At 37.2% G+C, this 22,196-nt stretch overlaps 1 protein-coding gene and 5 non-coding genes across 6 annotated transcripts in view; 5 read left to right on the top strand and 1 right to left on the bottom strand.

Annotated features, from left to right (window-relative positions):
- Positions 1 to 22,196, top strand: part of LOC145668951 (calcitonin gene-related peptide type 1 receptor-like) — a 201,309-nt gene that overhangs the window by 67,769 nt on the left and 111,344 nt on the right. The gene's annotated exons all lie outside the window — the stretch shown is intronic.
- On the top strand, positions 3,581 to 3,653 carry TRNAA-AGC (transfer RNA alanine (anticodon AGC)). Its single transcript has one exon. It is a non-coding gene; the product is annotated as a tRNA-Ala (tRNA).
- On the top strand, positions 11,425 to 11,497 carry TRNAA-AGC (transfer RNA alanine (anticodon AGC)). The gene has a single exon. It is a non-coding gene; the product is annotated as a tRNA-Ala (tRNA).
- TRNAY-GUA (transfer RNA tyrosine (anticodon GUA)) lies at positions 13,873 to 13,965 on the top strand. The gene is made up of 2 exons: positions 13,873 to 13,909; positions 13,930 to 13,965. It is a non-coding gene; the product is annotated as a tRNA-Tyr (tRNA).
- TRNAS-AGA (transfer RNA serine (anticodon AGA)) lies at positions 17,201 to 17,282 on the top strand. The gene has a single exon. It is a non-coding gene; the product is annotated as a tRNA-Ser (tRNA).
- Positions 18,995 to 19,066, bottom strand: TRNAQ-UUG (transfer RNA glutamine (anticodon UUG)). The gene has a single exon. It is a non-coding gene; the product is annotated as a tRNA-Gln (tRNA).

Genomic DNA, 22,196 nt, shown 5'->3' with positions numbered 1-22,196 from the left:
TATGGTAGACACACCTGAGAGATGTAAACAAATGCTTGTTTGTGATTGGTCAAAACTGGAAAATGTAAACAAATACTTACCTCTGATTGGTCGAATCCCTCTCTACAATATTTAAAAGAAGCTTCTAAAAATATTTATATCTTTATTTTCTTTTATATGAATTTGTTTCCTTAACGGTTTTCCGATAAATACGTATTTGCCAATGGTTACTTAGAGCTGAAATGTAATATTTTTTTTCTTTCTTCGTCAGTAACACATTGAAACATGTATTTGTAATTGAAGGTTATAAAATTACCTTAATAATCAAGTTCAAGTATGTGAAACTAAATATTTTGAGAAAATATTTTTTTTTTCAGACAGGGTAACTTGATCGAACCAATGGGAAAAGAGAGATGCTTTTTCGTTGTCTGTGATTGGCTAATGCCATCTTTACCTAATAGTGAAACACCTAAATATTTAACCACTTTTTCGTTTACACCATGTATGTAGGTTAGTGACTTCAGATAAACTTTTAATTACTTAAGCAAATCAAATCGACTTTTGAAATCTGATCTTTTGATTGACTGACGGCAGGACAACTTCAAGAGGAGATGTTTACGCAGAATAGAAGGAAGCAATAGAGCTCTAGACTTCAGCTAGAAGATTCGCGTCGGGGAGTTTTTCTGTTTATTGGAACAACATTCCACAGATTAATCTTATGAGATACTTTTGTTCATTCTTGTTATATTTAAAACAACAACAACAACAAAAAGTAAATTTGCGTTACCAAAAAGAGAGAGAAAAATTAACCAAGATTTACAACACTGCTTTCTAGAGAAATAAACATTGCTTCTCTGAAGTCTGGCCCCCTTTTTAAATCACGGTAATGTTTTATACACTTAGCTTGTATACAGAGTTTGCTTATAGTTGATGGCACAAGAATTCAGTACTTTTGGGATAGTGTAATGAAGCAACAAACATATATTAGAGCATTTGGCCCTTTTTAGGCCCATCTCACAAATTAGTACTATCCACAAAGACTGAAATTCAAAATCTTTTTAGGTCCACCTAACAATTAATGTTGTTGAAACCAAGCAATGCCGAGACCACGGGAGAAGACTTACACAAGGAGCTAACTGAGAGAAGAAACCCCATCTAGAAGCAACCGCACTGAAATGAAATCTTTACATTTTACTTCCCACGGTTATATCGGCTAAGCTAAAGGAGAAGGTGATGAGAGAAATGAATGGAATGATGGAGTGAAGAAAACAGAAGAGCCCCGAGAAAACACACGCACACGGTATTCAGCCGCACTAAAGAACCAAGCCCTGCAAGCGTCATCCCTTATACGTAACTAGTTTAAAATTGAAGATGCCGGTAATGCCCATACATCTCTATGAATAAATAAATAAATAAATAAATAAATAAAATCTGCAATTACAGAAATTCCTTGAGGATGAGGAAGTAAGGAAATGAAAAACAAACAAAACTTCAATTGTATGCTTCTGTTTGAAACTTAATAAGACGTGAGAATCACGAATTAGTACACTTAATTTAGAAGTTCTTTACAAATGAAAAGAATATTCTGTACGTATAAGTATACATGTAAGTAGAGTATAGACCCTAACGCTCGACGACGGTACACACGGTATTCCATAAAAAACTGCCAACATTGCACAAATTAACCATAAAAAAACGAAGGCTTAGATTGGAAATATTCCTTTCTGTACGTAAATTTCCTTTTAGCTAGTTTTTTGGCCAAACAAGAATATGCGAAACAGGAATTCCTGTTTCGTCAAACATGGCCGACTGCCCACGTGTGGGATAATTTCGTAGCTTAAAGTACTATACGAAACAGGCAGAAAACCTTCTAACAAGCCAGTCATTTCTGCCATTCATCAAAATCACTTTCTAACAATTCTTAATTTAAAACGATGATCTATTAGTGTAATCAGTTCTTGAAAACTTAATTGGAATTGAAACACAATTATTGATAATAAAGCGTACATTACAATCATGATATAATGTTTGTAATTGATAATACAGTGCGACCTCGATAACTCGAAACTGAAGGAAATAAATAAAAATTCGAGTTATCGAGTTTTTCGAGTAATCAAGGTGGCCACAACAAAAATTCGAGATACTGAGGTTCCACGTTACTCATTAAAAGGTACTATATAACCTACCTCCGTAACTCGAAGTTTTATTTGTTTAACCTCTAGAACTCGAAGTTTTAAAAGTTCCTTATTTAAAAAAAAATCACTAGTAAAAATAAAATACAGTACATGTATTGTTTTGGAGGGGGATTCCATGTCCGGATATGAGTAAAACACAATTATAGTACAGATTAGCAACCATTTCAGGAGAATTACGTAAAAGCATAGAACTATAGCTTCTCGTTATCGAGGTCACATAAAGAAAACTTAGACTTATAGAAGAAAACTTCGACTTGTAGAGGTTTGGAGATACGAATGTTCGAGTTTCCGAGGTTTTTAAATATGATTATGAAACCCTTAAAATTCGACTTATCGTTGTTGTAATTTTTAAACATTCGACTTGCAGGAGTTATTTAAACATTAAATGTTATGAAGAGTTCAATGAAGTGAGGAAAAATTCTAGTTTTCAAGGAATTCGAGTTATCGATGTCCAACTGTATTTAAAATAATTAAACTTATGTAGACGATATATTGCTAAAGTAGGATAGTCCATTACTGTGATAGACTAAGACCTGTCTCCAGTTATACCTACTGGTGGGGCGAGTAGAAGTTTAGCTTTATATCCATTGTGGGCGCCGGAGCGTTAAATATATGTTATATCCGCCATTTTAGTTCATGGAGACGTGTCGTCACCACAAGGCACTGAATCCCACGATATGATCACAACCCCATTGAGTCCAACCTATGATCCATTGAGTCCAACTACGATAGGTATATCATGAGTCTACTATAAACTTTGAAATATATATATATATATATATATATATATATATATATATATATATATATATACACTGAAGACCTAGGCTCCTTGGCCCCAGGCTAGATCCATCATTGCAGTAAGCATTAATTTCAACGCCTCCCGCACATAGATATATGAAAAATTCTACAAATTTATCCAATGTTTACAAAAATTCCCTTTGTCTTTTATCGAGAAATAATCGTAAAATTCCCACAATATGGGATATTTCCCATGGGTTGGCATCACTACTAGTGCACGTACGTTTGGTGTAAGAGATTTCGTGTTGATTGTCGGTCGGATAACATCACACACACAACATTGATTCAGATCCCACTTTTAAAACTATCATTCACGTCCTATGTTAACCTCACTGTTGACAAATGACATGAAAATATAAATCAATATGGCCGATGTCTTCCCAAACTTGTCTCGGAATTTTTTAAAAAGATAATACTTGGCGCTGAGAACGTTGCGGAGCGAAGAATGTATGGATTTACGAAAGGTGTTACGTACTGATTTGTTTCACGTCAATTAAGTAGAACAAATTTCACCTGAGAGCAGAAGGGTGTGGTTCTTTCTGATCAACTTGTTTAACATATTGTCTCTTCTATATGTAAATGGATATGATACAACATGTTCATGTGGGGATGTAGCTCAGATGGTAGAGCGCTCGCTTAGCATGCGAGAGGTACTGGGATCGATACCCAGCATCTCCAATTTCCTATTTTTCTGAAATATTTATAAATAGGGAAGTGAGTTATGGAACATTTTTTCTAAACGTGTTAATTAATTTGTAAAACTCTGATACCTTTGGTAGTCTAAAGACAAAGTTGGTGAGTATCAACATTGTCAGATTTATATAAGAAATTACTCGCTTCTGTTTGTAATGGCTGCGAACAATATGACGGTCATATCGGAGGATACAGCCTAGTCTTATAATTTGGGACGACCTCATGTCCAGAACGGAGTCTTAATCGTCTTATTTTATTGCTTCCCCCCCCCCCTCAAATTTGTTTTGATGTTCTAACTTTATGATTCTCAAGTGTTAAAAAAAAATTAAAAAAAGAGCAATCTTCATTGATTTTTCGAAGTAAATCTTCATTCAAATTGTTCTGGGAAAATTCCACTGAGAGTACATCCCACATTTGATAGCCCATGACTCGAGAACCGAAAGCCTGCATAGCATAATATTTTACATACTTGTATAGCAGGTTAAACTTTGCTATCATGCTACGGGACATGATGGCTCAGTGGAAAAGTGCTTACTTGTGGTGTATGTCGGGTCCCTGGTTTGATTCCCGGGAAAGTAGGTTTGTGGTGGACAACATCGTATACGTGGGTTTTCTCGGGGTATTCCTGTTTCCTCCCACTTTCTCATTCCACGAATTATTCCATCACCATTTATTTGCTTTAATCATCCGTCTCCCTTAGCTTGTAGAACATAATCGTGGGACGTTAAACTGACATATTTTATTCTTCTACTATCATGCCAAGTTTGATCCTGATTGGATGAGTTCAGTCCGCTTCTAACATTGATTCCCAAAGAGCAAACCAGTAATATATATATATTGATTGATTGATTGGACAAGTAAAATTGACAGGTTGTGCACCGAAAGGAAATTTTAGCCTCAACACTAATTATAAAGTGCACGAGTTTCAAGAATAGTGATATATATATATATATATATATATATATATATATATATATATATATATATATATATATATATATATACACTGAATGAGCAAAACTCATGGGATAGCAGGGCTCTGATTTGTGGATGGACAGCACGTGTGCCCAACGCCACCTGGTAGCCTCAGCGACGGTCTCAGTTGTGTGATAGTGCTGGAAGTGGCTGTGTGAGTGCGCTGGTAAAATGCAACGTCGTCGCGAGTTGACGGCATTCGAACGGGGCATGGTTGTTGGTGCCCGACGCATGGGGCATTCCATTTCGGAAGTGGTTCAGGAATTCGGCTTCCCAAGGTCAACAGTGTCGAGAGTTTACCGAGAATGGGTGAATGAGGGTGTCACAGTCCACAACAGACACCATACCGGGCGTCCACAGGCCCTAAATGACCGAGACAGGTGAAACCTGAGACGAGTGGTAATTCGAGATAGGGGAGTAAATGTGTAACGAATCACGGCTGAATTCAACACTGGCCGAGATAGAGACGTCTCGCAGTGGACAATCCGTCGGAACATGCGTCTTCTCGGGTATGGGAGCCGTCGCCCCACACGTGTGCTACTGCTAACCCGGCGTCATCGGACAATTCGGCGTGCATTTGCCAACAATCACCACGGATGGACACTGCATCAGTGGCGTAACGTGATCTGGTCTGACAAATCACGTTTTCAACTGTTCCATGCAGATGGGAGGCACCGTGTGTGGCGCACACCGCACGAAGCGATGGATCCAGCGTGCCAAGTGGGCACAGTCCAGGCCGGTGGCCTATCTGTCATGGTGTGGGGTGATTTTCGTGGCATGGAATGGGCCCCCTGGTCGTTCTGGATGCCACATTGACTGGTCAGCGGTATCGTCAGCTGCTTGGAGACCATCTCCACCCTTTCGTCATGTTTCAACACCCTGACGACATTGCTGTGTATCAAGATGACAACGCAGCCCCACATCGCGCCAATATCGTCCGTGCCTGGTTCGACGAGCATTCAGGTGAGATCCAACGACTGAATTGGCCACCTCGCAGTCCGGATATGAACCTCATTGAACATATCTGGGATGCCCTCGAGGTCAGGCTCAGGGCATTGAATCCTCAACTCACGAACAGGACCCAATTGGCTGCCGTTCTGCAGGATGTGTGGTGCCAACTGCCTCCGGACGTGTTCCAGGGCCTTAGTGTTGTCCCGAGACGAGACATTTCTCGTGTCTCGTCTCGTCTCGTCTCGTAAACGAGACGAGACATAACCTTTTAGACGATACACGAGACGAGAATGACTGCTTGTCCCGTCTCGAAAACGAGACGAGACACGAGACGGGACGTCTCTTGAAATGTCTCGTCTCGTCTCGTGTCCCGAAAATGAAAACGCTGGCGGAAATGGCCAAGATTGAAATTGCCAGTAGTCATATAGATTGCAAAAGAAGAAGACATGTTTGTGTGAAAACATGTTGAAAGCCTTCATACAAAAGTGTCCTCTGTCTATTGAATGAAACAATCGTGATACATGAGCTTCCACGAATATCATCCTTAATGTCTTGTCCCCAGTTCCCCTTGTTGTAAACTGAGGAATTCTCATTTTTTTCATTTCTGGCTGGAATGATGACAAACAAAATCAAAGACAGGGAAGATTTTTACAAGGTCAAGAAACCGAACTACCACGACCATCTATTCAATTTGAAAACTGGATAAGGTCTATATTCATTACAGGCTGTAGTTGAAAGTTTTGCCTGGGATGGCGGAAGAGAACAGAACACACTACACTTGTCTTTATTCTCTGCTGGCGGTATTCTTTTTGCTATATGAACCGAAAACGGCAATTGAAGTATGTCATCTTGCAACTAAAATTTTGTCTTCTCTCTCTCTCTCTCTCTCACACACACACACACACACACACATACACATACACATACACATACACATAAAAGCACACTTTTACCATTTTACCAATCGCTCGCTTATTATACAGCAGTCATGTTGTAAAATTCACCTCTTTGTTTGGTAGGCGGTCGAAGGACAAAAAAAGCAAAGATGTTATCGACGAACCCTTCAAATTGTTTGCTTTCAGCAAATTTATGATACTAACAATAACACTTTAGTTGAAGAGCTTTTACAGGGGGACCTTCGTTTTGTTACGCGGAAATGTTTGATCTGACCAGTGTGCGAAATTGCCCTCTGCTTCCATGTTCAGAGGAGAGGAATATTTCCCTTTCCTAGTGAATAATATTCATTAGGGCCTAAATTATCTTCAGAAATGGTTTCTTACAGAGTGTAAAGAACATTTGGTATAATATTCATGGAACTCCGTTGAAAGCAGAAAATATCATGAGAATCATCAAAATTCGAACATTGAAGAACATAATTAACAGAAAAGAAATAGGATACCCATAATTTTAAACCTGCTTTAACATGTATATCCTATATTTTTACTAATTTCTTACTCCCATGAAAGTATCCTGGGGAGGATATTCTCTCCAATTTTTTCAGACTGAAATCCTTTTATCCCGTACAATTTCGCCCCCTGACACAATACGAAAAAACAAATGCTGTTAAAATCCATACACATGACCCTTCCGCAGGGGCGGATCCAGGACCGACTTCTGGGGCGGTAGGTCGTAATACTGCTACTTGGAGCTACTTTTAAGAGCTCTCGGATGAGTTTTATTTATATATAAAATAAGAAAATTTTCTCTTCTGGGGGGGCGATTACCCCGATCGCCCCCACCTGGATCCGCCCCTGCCCTTCCGGGACTCAACCCGGGGCCTTCAAGCCGATGGTCTATCGCCGCAGACCGCTTGGCTTGGTATGAAGATGTACGTTGTATGATTGCGAATAGATCACGACAATATAAGAAACTTTAATCCAAAATGGCCACCCAAAAATCAACTACTTTTTTAGACCACTAGCTAATCTGGGTGTACTGTCATGAGTTTGTTACACAAACGGGGCAACCACCATATAGTGGCACACACCCCGCGGTTATGGGAACAGATTTGTACCATGGAGGTGAAGACTGGCCCCAAGCATTCTTTGGTCCGATGCGTCTTTCAGCTCCCATTACTATGGCACTTTAAGTAGAGCTTACTGTGCAGTAACATATAACATTTCAATCAAATACTTTCCATTACTCAATAAAATTATTTGGTTCCGAGCTTTTTTTTTAAAAAAAAAAGAATAATTGCAACAAATCTAAATATGCTAAAATGGAAAGTAGTTTTTGGATTGGTATGGAAACCTAAAGGCTGGAATATATGAAATCAAAGTGTACACACATATCTATCTCTCTATTTATCTATATATCTTTCCATCTCTCTCTCTCTCTCTCTCTCTCTCTCTCTCTCTCTCTCTCTCTCTCTCTCTATATATATATATATATATATATATATATATATATATATATATATATATATATATATATATATACAGTGGCAGATCCAGGATATGATCAAGGGAGGGGCTAAACCATATTTTGCCGTTTTATCCAGTGTAAAGCAGAATTGAAGCCCATTTTATCCAGTATAAACCTGAGCGTCAAAGGGGGGGGATATAGCCCCGTAGCCACCCCTTGGATTCGCCCTTATATATATATATATATATATATATATATATATATATATATATATATATATATATATATATATGCAGACACTATAAAGCAAGTGGGCTGCACTGGTATACAAATTTTGATCAAGGTTGTCCTTATGTTGGTCTTTCGTCGGTTTCTTAATGATTTGCACCCGCTGAACACGAGTATGGCAGTTATTTTCCCGTAATGTCAAAATTTGTGATAATATAAGCATATCAGATTTTATTAAAACAGTAATATATTATACAATTGTATCTTACGAGAACATTGAACTACAAGCATAACACAAACATTGTAGTAGTGCTTCTGTTGATTTTTTCATTGGTTTCTTAATGATTTGCACCCGCTGAATACGAGTATGACAGTTACTTTCCCGTAATGTCAAAATTTGTAATGCTATAAGCATATTAGATTTTACTCAAACAGTAATATATTATACAATTGTGTCTTATAGGAACATTGAATTACAAACATAACACATTTTGGACATCAACTTTCTGGGTAACAAAAATCTACATAACAATACATAAATACTAAAATATATGAATATTACATTTCTTATAAAAATTATATACAAAAGTACTTGAGGTTGGAGGAAAGTGTTTATCAAATACTGGAATTCCGTAGTCAAAAGTGAAAGTTAGTGGTTCTTTTTCTTTTGTGGGAACTGGGAAACGTTTATTCGTCATGGACTAACCCCCAAATATAATCACCCATCATTGCACAGTCCCACCTTTCTTGGTATCTGCTTTCCATTACCTCAATGCCCTTATGGAAACGTTCCCCTGCTCTTCGCTAGCATCTCCTTAATTCTCCCTAAAGAAATTCAAGTATGAATGTAGCATATGTAATTTTAAAGACATTCGACATCCCAATGCTCGATATTGATCAATGAGTATCTTAACTTGATGTTCAAACGCTTCACTTCGGTTATGCACAAGAAATCCCGTCACCAATTTATGAAAGGCCCCCCAAGCGTTTCTTTCCAACTCCGTCATTTTTTGTTGAATTGGAGCACTATTAAGCATGACATGAATCTGAGGCCCTGTGAAAATGCCAGCCAGAACTTTTGCCTCTGATAAAGCTGGAAACATTTGTTTGATACATTGTAGGGCAGGTGAATTGCGACCCAGAGCTTTCACAAATTGTTTTGCCAATCCCAGCTTAATATGTAATGTTGGCATGAGAATCTTCTCCCTGGGCACTAATGCTTCATTTATCACATTATGTGTTCCTGGAATAAGCTCCGTTCTTTCAGGCCACGTGGTTTGATCATAATGCTGGTTAGTTGTCCGACTGTCACACAGACATAGAAAGCAGGAATATTTAGTATAACCACTTTGCAACCCAAGAAGAAAACCAATAATTTTGAAATCCCCACACACATCCCATTGATGTTCCTTATATTTTGTTTTCTCCAAAATCAGCTTCACACTTGAATAACTCTATTTATCAATTTACAATTCTGCTATGTATCTTTAGAATCTATATTCTCTGTTTCGTACTCCGAACAATTATCTTTAATAACAAATGCGATACCACCTAGCGAGTATCGAAGTAAAAGGACGCAAATTACTCTGCATAAATCAGTATAGGAGAAAAATAAAACATGCTTATATCATTGAAAATATTGACACTACATAAAAATAAGTGCCAGATTCGTCTTCAGGGGGTCAAAATACATAAAAATTCATCAAGAAATAATAATAAGCAAAATTTTGCATACCAGTGTAGTATACGATAGTGTCGGAGATGGTGACACCTTTACATCGAACTTTGCTTGTCATGTAAACATTATTTGACATTAGTGTCTTCATCTTCGACGTACCTATGAGCAATTTACTGTATATTCGTGTATTGAAACTGGTGAAACAAATTACGTTTCAGAATGTTTAAAAAAAAAAAAAGCCAGGGTCGAGAAGCCTCAGACGACTAACAGCAGAGATATATTATCTTGTAAACTATTTTTCCTTGCCTCGTGAGCTTATTTGAATTTATTTTTAAGACCTTTAGGCAACTTTGGCCCACCCCGAATGGATGTTGATGGGAAAATTAGTGGAATGAAGAAAGTGGTAGGATACTAGACAACTTCGAGAAAACACACATATACGAAAAATGAAATGAAATGAAATGAAATCTTTGAGTTTTACGTCCCACGATTATGCCGGTTAGGCTAAAGGAAACGGTGATGATGAGTAATGAATGAAATGGTGGAATGAAGAAAGTTGGAGGAAACGAGAGAACTTCGAGAAGACCCACGCACACGGTGTTTGTCCACCACAAAGTTCACTTGGCGGGGGCTGGGATCGAACCCGAGACCCCAAGCACCAGAGGTGAACGCTCTACCACTGACCTACCGCGGCCCCCACACACATTCGACGTTTGACCACCACAAAGCTCACATGGCACTAACCGAGATCGAACCGACTACCACATACACCAGAGGTGAAGGCTTCACGGTGTAGCTACCGTGACATTTCTTGTCTTGTGTGTTCTGGGTAATACTTGTAACTTAGTTGTATCTTGATTAGCATGGTGCAGTCTGCTACATTTTACTTTCGTTCCCATGGTATGCTGCTATATTTTTTACGAGACAAAACGAGACAAACGAGACGAGACGGGACAGAACCTCTCGAGACGAGACACGAGACGGGACGAGCACATTTTTTCGAGACGAGACATGCTTTGCACGAGACGAGACGAGGCAGCCTAAAGTCTCGTCTGGTCTCGTCTCGCATGTTCCGACGGATTGCCCACTGGGAAACGTCTCTATCTCGACCAGTGTTGAATTCAGCCGTGATTCGTTACACTTTTACTCCCCTATCTCGAATTACCACTCGTCTCAGGTTTCGCCTGTCTCGGCCATTTAGGGCCTGTGGACGCCCGGTATGGTGTCTGTTGTGGACTGTGACACCCTCATTCACCCATTCTCGGTAAACTCTCGACACTGTTGACCTTGGGAAGCCGAATTCCTGAACGACTTCCGAAATGGAATGCCCCATGCGTCGGGCACCACCGGAATTTTTTAAAAAGATAATACTTGGCGCTGAGAACGTTGCGGAGCGAAGAATGTATGGATTTACGAAAGGTGTTACGTACTGATTTGTTTCAGGTCAATTAAGTAGAACAAATTTCACCTGAGAGCAGAAGGGTGTGGTTCTTTTTGATCAACTTGTTTAACATATTGTCTCTTCTATATGTAAATGGATATGATACAACATGTTCATGTGGGGATGTAGCTCAGATGGTAGAGCGCTCGCTTAGCATGCGGGAGGTACTGGGATCGATACCCAGCATCTCCAATTTTCTACTTTTCTTAAATATTTATAAATAGGGAACTGAGTTATGGAACATTTTTTTTAAACATGTTAATTAATTTGTAAAACTCTGATGTCTTTGGTAGTCTAAAGACAAAGTTGGTGAGTATCAACATTGTCAGATTTATATAAGAAATTACTCGCTTCTGTTTGTAATGGCTGCGAACAATATGACGGTCATATCGGAGGATATATCCTAGTCTTATAATTTGGAACGACCTCATGTCCAGAACGGAGTTTTAATCGTCTGATTTTATTGTTTGTTTTTATTTTCCTCAAATTTGTTTTGATGTTTCTAACTTGAAGATTCTCAACTGCGAAAAGAAAAAAAGAGCAATCTTTATTGATTTTTCGAAGTAAATCTTCATTCAAATTGTTCTGGGAAAATTCCACTGAGAGTACATCCCACATTTGATAGCCCATGACTCGAGAACCGAAAGCCTGCATAGCATAATATTTTACATACTTGTATAGCAGGTTAAACTTTGCTATCATGCTACGGGACATGATGGCTCAGTGGAAAAGTGCTTACTTGTGGTGTATGTCGGGTCCCTGGTTTGATTCCCGGGAAAGTAGGTTTGTGGTGGACAACATCGTATACGTGGGTTTTCTCGGGGTATTCCTGTTTCCTCCCACTTTCTCATTCCACGAATTATTCCATCACCATTTATTTGCTTTAATCATCCGTCTCCCTTAGCTTGTAGGACATAATCGTGGGACGTTAAACTGACATATTTTATTCTTCTACTATCATGCCAAGTTTGATCGTGATTGGATGAGTTCAGTCCGCTTCTAACATTGATTCCCAAAGAGCAAACCAGTAATATATATTGGTTGATTGATTGATTGGACAAGTAAAATTGACAGCTTGTGCACCGAAAGGAAATTTTAGCCTCAACACTAATTATAAAGAGTACGAGCGTTAAGAATAGTGAGCTACTAGAGATAAAAAAGATATTTCAGTGAATTTATGATGTTCTTATTTTTTACATACTTTTAATTTTATTATTATTATTATTTAAATTATTTTATTATATTATCCTAACTACCTAAATTCCTTCACCACACCTTCATTTAATTCGCCGCACTTTTCGTCCACCGTTCGATTCCCGGCGCACATCCACGTGGTTCGGATCCACGTCGCATAAAGCTCTGGTGCTGAAACGGATGATAAACTCAAAATAAAATAAAATAAAATATATAACTGAGATATCTTCTTCTCAAGAACCAAATTCGAACGAAGCTTTTATAAGTAAATGTAAATATCGATCAGTAAAATTGTCGATAGAAATATATTGATATTTAAAAATACACATGTACCGGTATATATATAATATCTCAACTTAATATTTATTTTAACACAATATCTTGCTCAACAGGTTGTTTTAATCTCTCAACACTTTTGCGTAGGCTACTGGTATAATCCACTGCAGTAATGATCCCGTTTTAGTGCTAAATACTCTCGCTCTAAAGATGGGAACAGTGTGACAACCCAGTGAAAATATTTCGTACAACCTATAAAGAAACATTTAATAGATCTGTGCAAAAAGTACTAAAATTTTATCTGCTCCCGTTTCACCTTATTTATGACATGTTACGATATTAATATCTTATTAGAACGTTTCCGACAGCTTCCTCTCCCCTGTGGGCGGGGAGAGTGACTCCCACATTTTTGAAAGTACCCCAAATTTAATTTTTTAAAGTCAAACTTCGATATAAACTGTGCAAATCACTTACACCTTCCCAATTATGACTTTACACCCTGAAACATAATCCTGGCGGAATCCCTACTTAATTTTCGTGTTAGAACTCACTGTAAAACCACTAAAGTAACACAAGTATGACAAATATACAGGATGTCGGGTGAAAACAAGAAATATCATAAAATGGGCTTATTGAGAAAATGGAATTTTAATTTCTTAATAGCCTACTGTTTACACGGACCGCCAAATATGTAATATTGTTTACTGTGGTATTTATTAGTTGGACGAGGCTACCGGATGGCACCTATGTCCTCCTTCCGCTCCTGTAAATAGCACAGTTGCAGAAAAAGCAGAAAAAGTTACCAGGAATATTAAATATTTCGTACATTGCTAAATTTTCATGAGATATCTTTTTCTCTCCCGAATGTATTTATAAGCAAAGAAGAGGATGAGAAAAGTTCTAGGTTTGTTGGGGAACGTATTAGAACACTAAAATATTATAAAAGGTACTAGATCTAGTACAAAAGCACTAGCGGTGGTCACACTGGATGGGAAACAGGAGCCGTGCAACGATAAAGCCCGTAGGAGGAAAGATAAGCAAGTACCACTCCTTTATGCTTTTAGAAAGTAGAAATCATACAAAGCAAACAGCAACTTCCTCTGGTAGCTCAGTTGGTAGAGCGGTGGACTGTAGGTGATTGATAGAAAACAGTAATCCATAGGTCGCTGGTTCAAATCTGGCCCGGAGGAAATACTTTTTATAGCTGCAAAAAGTAAAATTATCTACCTAGTTAAATTATGTAGGTTTCACTGTTATTTTCCTTTTCAACATTAACGTCATATGAGAAGAGACTCTACGGCTTAACGTGGAATCAGAATCACATGAACTCTTACCAGAAATAAAGCTCTGACATTTGAGCCACAAGGAGCTCTTATTGAAATCTGTTATGTTTCATAGTTCACTATTAGTTGTAATACAGATAAAGTTGTTATCCATCTTCTGTGGATTCAAATGCTTAGATGATTTTCGTCGATGAAACATAATTGAAGACCGTCATTATGAGATTATCTGTAATAAAACTTGGAAGGCATCGCATTGTTAATTATTATGGACTGATGTCTTTTGTGCACATAATCAATTCAATTATGTTGTTCGGCCCCCTATTATTTCAAGTTCATTTCATATATGCAGTAACAAAATGTATTACAATGAGCTCCCCGTCCAACGGCAAGGAGCTTCCCTGGGGGTCCTAATAGTAGACATTTTACTGAAATGGGCCCACGTCTCATTTTTGTATAATTAACTTTTTTGTGCTAGTTTGTGTTGAACCATTTTTATTCTTCATTTATAATTTAATTTATAATTCATTTCACTTATTCGCACGAAGCCGCTTCAAATGCATCCGTGGCCTCTATGGGTTCATGGACCCCAGATAAGAACTACCGGGACTCTATTGTGAATGATTATACATATATTTTAAACAAAAATAGCATATATGACATTATACTAAATTATGCTTACCTTCAGTCTTATTAATAACGGGATTGGTATCACCGTCCATTAGTTCCATTAGTTTTTTTTTCTCCCACTCATTCAATTTTATAGGCTTATTTCCTGTTCTCCTCAGGTCAATTTTTCTTTTAAGCCTGGTTTTCATGTTATTAAATTTCTTGTTCAACTGCGTTTCAGTTATAGAAATATTGAATGATTCTTCATTTTTTTTTTTCTGATGGTGGAAAATGCAAACGCTTTCTCTGCTCATGCATCCGGCAACATGGATTTACTAAATATGATGGGATACTGTTTTATAATGTGCACAAACGCTGGCAAAGATTCATCCTTTTTCTCAAACTCATCTTCCCCCCATATCACTCATTTTTACCGCTGTTCTTACCACGACACCTGAAACACTGCTTGCTTCGTCGTTCCAGCGCGGAGTGGAGCAACCTCTATGAGCATGCTCGGCTTCTGCAAGAGTAAGCTCTCAAGACTAGTGATAGTTTTTATTCATACGAAATTTTTAGAGTTTGCTCACGAATAGAGCATGCTCATCTCAAGTGAGCAGAGTCTAGGCTCCATTTTATTCATACCATCCTATGAACTGTAAACAGAAAGTTTCAACTGCCACCGCGAGATAGAATATCTAACTGTGTTTTGGCTGTAATATTGGCGGTAAACTTCATTTCTAATTAGTACAATTTACTTCCGGATATTGGCTCCTGATTCTTTCTGGTGTGCGATGGAGACCGTTTGCGAGACAAGTCAGATGGACTAATTTAGGATATAACATTTATTATATTATTCTGTATAAATTTTATTCTACATTTGCGTTCACAAAGTGATTCAGTTCACTTTAAATGCAACCTACTTTCTTGTGATATACTCTGAAATATGCTAGTATGCAGCAATAAAACTCAGAAATATGCAGTATCCTGCAAAGTTTACGAAATATGCATCCACATCGAAATTCACTCAAAATATGCACTTATATGCGCTATCATATGCATGCATCTCAAACGAATCCTTACAACTCCGTCGGAAAGTAGAAAATATTTTTCATACGTTTGTGCATGTTACTATAAATATACATTTTGCATATAAACCCGGGCTGTAGTGATATGGTTTCCAATGGAATCGATTCACAAGCAGTCCCAATCGCTTCTTCTCTCATGACATTCAGCATAGCTGGTTTTGCGGCGTAGACAATGGTCTTTAGCGTTCCCCTAAGTCTAATGGCGTTAGATCGGGAGATGTGTGTGGATACTCAGGACTTCCTTGTCAGCCTATCCACCTTTCAATAAATATTTCACCCAGGAATTGCCGCACCTCCCGATAGAAGTAAGGCGGTGCGTCGTCTTGTTCAAATAATCTCCATTTGGGTACACAGTCTTTTATCTCTAACATCTTAAAGTACTCTACACATGTCACTGTTCGTTTAAAAAAGAATGGTCCGACAAGTTCCTCTGACAAACATACCTCACCACACTGATAACCCAGGAAGATCAAGAGCACGTTCTTCCATAACATAGAAATTATCTCTTGCCCAGTACACACATTGTGGCGATTGATAGTTCCATTTCAATTTCAAAGTCGCCTCATTAGACCAAATAATGAAATCAGTCAACTGTTGATTATCTCAAATCCATTCACAAAGTTGGAGGCGATTATCCAGATCGCCCTCATTGAATGCATGAAGCAACCTGGGAATATAGGCTACCCACTTTGCTTGTTTTAAAATACGGTGAACAGTTGATTCCTTACAGATTATTCGCTTTCGATTTGAATGAAAGTTTAGCACAGAGGATGGAAGCTATTCTTGGCACGATGAATCAATTGAAAAAAACAAAAAAAAAAAAAAAAAAACTTATCGGTATTTCTTAATATTTTTTGCTCTGAAAACTGTCAGCAAACAGACACACGGACGTAGAGAACCGTTTAATGAGAAAAAATGAAATGAAATCTTTAAGTTTAACGTTACATGGTTATACCGGTTAGGCTAAAGGAGACGGTGATAATGAGAAATGAAGAAAGTGGGAGGGAACAAGAAAACCCCGAGAAAACCCACAAGCACGGTGTTTGTCCACCACAAAGTCCACACGGCGCGAGCTGGGTTCGAACCAGGGACCCCAACCAGCGAAGGGGAACGCTGTACTACTGAGCCACTGCGCCTTCCACCATTTAATGAGACTTCCGATACTTATGTTTAGCAGAGTTCGGAAATCTATTATTATTATTATTATTATTATTATTATTATTATTATTATTATTATTATTAAGTCCTAATAAAGAATTAGAATATATGCGGTATACGTAATATAAATGAGTTTGTAATTCAGAATTATTGCTATCTATTTTTATAATTTAATCTGAGTCAAATCCAAACTCCTTCCTCTATTACACACGCTAAGTTGCTTTCCGTGAAGAAAACTATCTTTTATTTAACATTCCACAATTTCTTTATGTTTCAATTAACTACCCAAGTAAGCAGTTGTGGCCGAGTGGTTAAGGCGTCTGACTAGAAATCAGATTCCCTCTGGGAGCGTAGGTTCGAATCCTACCGACTGCGGTTTCTTTTAATTTTGTAATATTGGTTTATTTTTCATGGATATTAACAGAATGTAAACATAATTTATTGCATTTAATTTGTATAAGGAAAAGTATGCCAATTATTTATAATTGCCCTAGGGATATTACTTCAAATATTTAGCATGTAAACGGATTAAGGAATAAGATACTTCCTTAGGTATTAAACACCCAAAGACTCTTTTTTGATGATAAATAAAGACCGGATGTTTAGGCACTAAAAACCTGAAAAATAGGCATTCAAATAGGCACTTAAAATTTAAAAAATTGGCAGTAAAATAGGCACTAAAATATAACGCAAAATAATGAAGATAAATACTCAATACAATTAAAAAAACAGACCCAAGTCATAGATAATGTTCAAAGAATATAGAAATATATTTGTTTATTAAAGAATATCTTCTTTTACTATATATAAAAAAACGAAGCTTGTTATGCATTCCATACAGGGCCTGATTTAGGGGGTGCAAAGGTGCACGTGCAACCCCCTTCATTGTAAATATACACTATCTAAAATGAGAAGCTAGCAGTGAAAGTACCAATACTTTCCGAAACTTTCTGCTATCATGTTTCCGTTTAGGACCTAAAAGGAAGCAGGAAAAGCAATAGTTTAAGTCGATTTTTAAAAGGTTGAAGGAAAGGGATTCACCAAGCAAAAAAAAAAAAAAAAAAAAAAAAAAAAAAAAAAGTCAAATAGGGAAGAGAACAGAAGCCAGGAGGAGAAAAGAACATTTTTTTCCCTGCGTAACACTTGTGACCCTCTTTAAAGTACTTTCCTCAGTTCTATGCATCAGTGTTGTCAGGGGTAAAGAACTTTGTCACATGTCATTTTGAAGAGTTTCAGTGTGATTGGTTATATTGGTAGTTATTGGTTAGCCCCCTCAGACAATCCTTGATCCGGCCCTGATTCCATATATTCTGAGTGAATCTGAAAGATATGCAAATACTTCATGAGGTGATTCGTGACATCAAAAGGACGTTCAAGAGGACTTTTTGTCTTCTTTTCATGTCACGAATCACCTCTCGAAGTATGTGCACATCTTTGAAGTTCATCCTGTATATATATATTGTAACGTATCACGTGCTTGTGTTTACCAACACTTAATATACGTATATATGTGTGTGTTATTTATGTCATATAAATTATATATCTTCCCATTGAAGGTTTATTTTGAAGAAAATGCACAGAATAGGCAATATTAAGCACTAAAGCAATTATATAGGCAATAAAGGTCAAAATAGGCAAAATAGGCAAAATAAAATTGGCTTATATTGAAATTATAAACCCCTATATAAACTTTAAAACGTTATTTTTGATCATATCTTTAATATTAAAGAATAGGCATTTTGCCTAACATCCGATCTCTTGATAAATATAAAACCAGCTGTATTAATGAACATTTTGTGGTAGCGAAAATTCCGTTATACGTCAAAATATCATCTTATTGAACATTTCACACACTCATAAAATTATTATTAGTACTGTTATACACGTAACGATGATATTCTCTGCGATAGAAAGAATGTGAATACTTGTTTACCCCAGAAAATACATTATTTTAAAAATAATCATAAATTTCTATTATATGATGAAATTGAATAAGCTTACTTTAAGAAGAAGATTTTGTTAACAAACAATAATGTATCATCAGTGAGAACTGAATACAAATTTCGGTAAGAAGAAAATAACATTCAAGGTTCCACCGAGATTTGAACTCGGATCGCTGGATTCAAAGTCCAGAGTGCTAAGCATTACACCATGGACCCACGATGTCTGAGTGTTTTCTATCTTGAGTGTTAAGTAAGTACCGTGGACTCTTGTTAACTATTCTCTTTAATCGTGTATCTTATCTTCCAGGAAATAAGTCATTTTCGTTCTCAGCTGCGCTATGAGTCTGTTTTTATCAAGGATTTTATAAAATAGACGATCTGGCGATATGTATCTTTATCCTATTAAATTAATGAAGCCAAAAAAACAACCGAGCATGGCAAGTCTGATTGGCTACTCTCGTTTTCGCCATCGTCTGATTGGCTACTTTTGTTTCCGCCATGATTGTTGGCTTAAAATATTGCAATCTTATTAAGTGGAGTGGGCAGAGTAGGGGTGGTGAAACTGTGACGTATGGCTTCAAGATTTTGTTGTAAGGGCAGATCCTCTATTTTATAAGATCCTTGGTTTTTATCCCGATATTGTTTCGACACCGTACATAAGTGTCTGGTTTGAGTGATGGTCTAGTCTGCTCCATTTAATGTGTACGAAATTTCTGCTTACGGAAGTAAAACTTATTAAATTGTGATTTAATACTGTAAGAAGCCTAGTTTAACTATTATAGAGGCTATACAATGGTGATTTTTGATTTAACCATAGCCCCTTTAGGGAGCTGAAGATGAGGAATACATTGTTCTTCTCATTGGTCCAGCAACTAGTTTGTGTGCCTTTGGAACACGAGATTCCGGTTCGATTCCCGATGGGAGAGTCTTCAAATTTCAGCGCAATAGAGTGGACGTGTCATGTAGCCTACGAAATGAAGAGAACGATACTTTTCAATCCAAGCACCACCAGTGTCATAAGAGATGGATTAAAGAGTAAAATTTGGAAAAGTACCTATACAAGAAGGAATTTTTTATTTTCCAACGAAATTAGAAGCGAAACTAAAATTTTATAAATGTATGCAAATTCAGTTTAATTGATGAGAACAAGAATAGTATACATCCAAAACACTGCTATTTAACCCCATCCCCCTTCGAAAAAACTTTTTAAACGCACTTAGGAATTTCATAAACCAAAAGGGACATTCAGAAACTTCACATATTAGCACTGGCGCAATTTCTGGGGAGAATGAGGGGGACATGTCCCCTCCAATCTTGGAACTGAGGGGAACTATACTCCCAATAATCTGATTTCAAAAGTGTTTTTTTTGGGGGGGGGGAATGTGATGATTTGTGTCCGATTGCCACAAAAGAAAGTGAGATGAAATTTATGTTCCTCCAGAATAAGCCTCAAATCTGCCCGCCTCCCAATGTTGAAGATAACTCTGCTCCCCTGATCCTCTAACAGCATTGTTTTTCAACATCATAAATATTTTGAACATCGCTTAAAAAAAAAAAAATATGGGAACGGTCTTACCCATCCCCCCTAGTGTTGAAGATATATTTGTGCCGGTGCTAATTACACAGAGGGTTTGTTGTTGTATAGGTATGGAAAGTAGTCAGTGAAACGGCCGGAAAATTTGAAAGATATCACCTACAAGAATTTCTGTCAAAGTTAAGTCTGTTTCGTAGAATACAATGGGAATTTGAAACAAAAGTTGAAATTGAAGTGTGAAACGTTTTAAAGTCATAAAAAAAGATAAAACTGCGAGAAGTCGCCTTCAGCCTCTAATCGGGGTTACTTTGCAGCGGTCCAAAGTAACCCCTTAAATAGGAAATTACTACTGCTGGTACCTCCTGCCTTCTAACTGTAGATAGATTTCCTATTTAGGTAGATGGCGGAATGAATTTCTTGTTGGAAAATAAATTACGAACAGTGGTGGATCCAGATAATTAGTTTGAGAGAGGCTTCACTCAGAAAAGCTTAGTTTTTAAGAAAGCACTAGACTCTTTTTTGGAGGGGGCTTGAAGCTTATACGCATAGGAATGACTAACATTAGATTAGAAAAAAGAAAAGGAAGAAATAATGCAATTTGGGTGGGCTTCAGCCTGGAAGTTCTAAACCCCGTAAATATTCCACTGATTACGTTTGGAATGATATTCTCGGATATAAAGAGCAAAAAACGGAAATCAGTTCACGGGGATTCTTTTTCGTTCCTGAGTTGGCATTTTTGTGGAGTATATGTTAAACTATCAGAATGCGGTTCCTGTACCGGTACCAGAAAATACATAATTTTCTTTACAAATGTCGATAATTCATACTAAGTACTGATACTGGAACTATCATTCTAATATCAATATTTATAGACTGCATGCAATTTTGTGTAGGAAGTGAAATGTATAAATGCTGAAGGGAAAACATTGCACAGAAACATTATGTTCGTATGTTGAACATGTTGTGCAAACCACAGTTTATATTTCAATAACTATTGTCATACTGAATGTTTATGCACTTGCACAAATATTTTCCTTATATATATCTCGCTATTATATGTTTAAAATACAGTGTTCTAAATCATTACGTTTGTAAGTTACATGCGGTCTCCTTTAAAGTTCCTCAATTTTGGTGCAAAGTAACGTCGTCTTATGATATAGGATACACAAATCACGCTTGTCCTAAAAGGATATGTGATTCAGTGCTTGATCTGTGTACGACGGTGGATTATACATTATCATTTCTTTGATGATCAAAATTTTAAGTAGGGTGTGTAATTGCAAGTACAGCTTTAGATGTTTCAAGATATCGATCGATTGTTCATTTTCAAATACCGAAGTACTGATGTCGAAAACTTCTACTCGTAGTTATATCGATATTTTGATATTTTTCTATTTCAATATTCTGTCGATGTCGATTTTCGATATCTAGATATCGCATAGCCCTGATTGCAAAAAGTTCTTTTTTTTTTAATTTTTACGTTTGTTTTCCAAGGTATTAGATCGAAAATGATTAGAGAAAGTGTGAAACTTATTACTATTTAAAAAAAAATCGAGTCAACGACCCAAGAATAGAGTTAATCTTTTCTTCTCCCTTAAACCTATTTATATTGGAAATCGTAAAACTAGACGATTTCCGGTTTTAACATTGATCGACGTAGAGAGAGAAAAGCGGTAATAGATAGCGAGAAGTAGTTTTCTGCAAATAATTCAACGTCTCAATAATATATTCTGTCTGCCACCTTCTTTCTCTACTAAATCCACTGAAACTTACGATTTCAATAGAGCAACTTTCGGCAAGAAATACGAGAAG

The sequence above is a fragment of the Thermobia domestica genome, chromosome 13 (genome assembly GCF_964235325.1).
Source record: "Thermobia domestica chromosome 13, izTheDome1.hap1.1, whole genome shotgun sequence".
Lineage (NCBI taxonomy): Eukaryota > Metazoa > Arthropoda > Insecta > Zygentoma > Lepismatidae > Thermobia > Thermobia domestica.
Note: the sequence above shows the minus strand (reverse complement) of the source record. Positions and strands in the feature narration are given on the sequence as shown.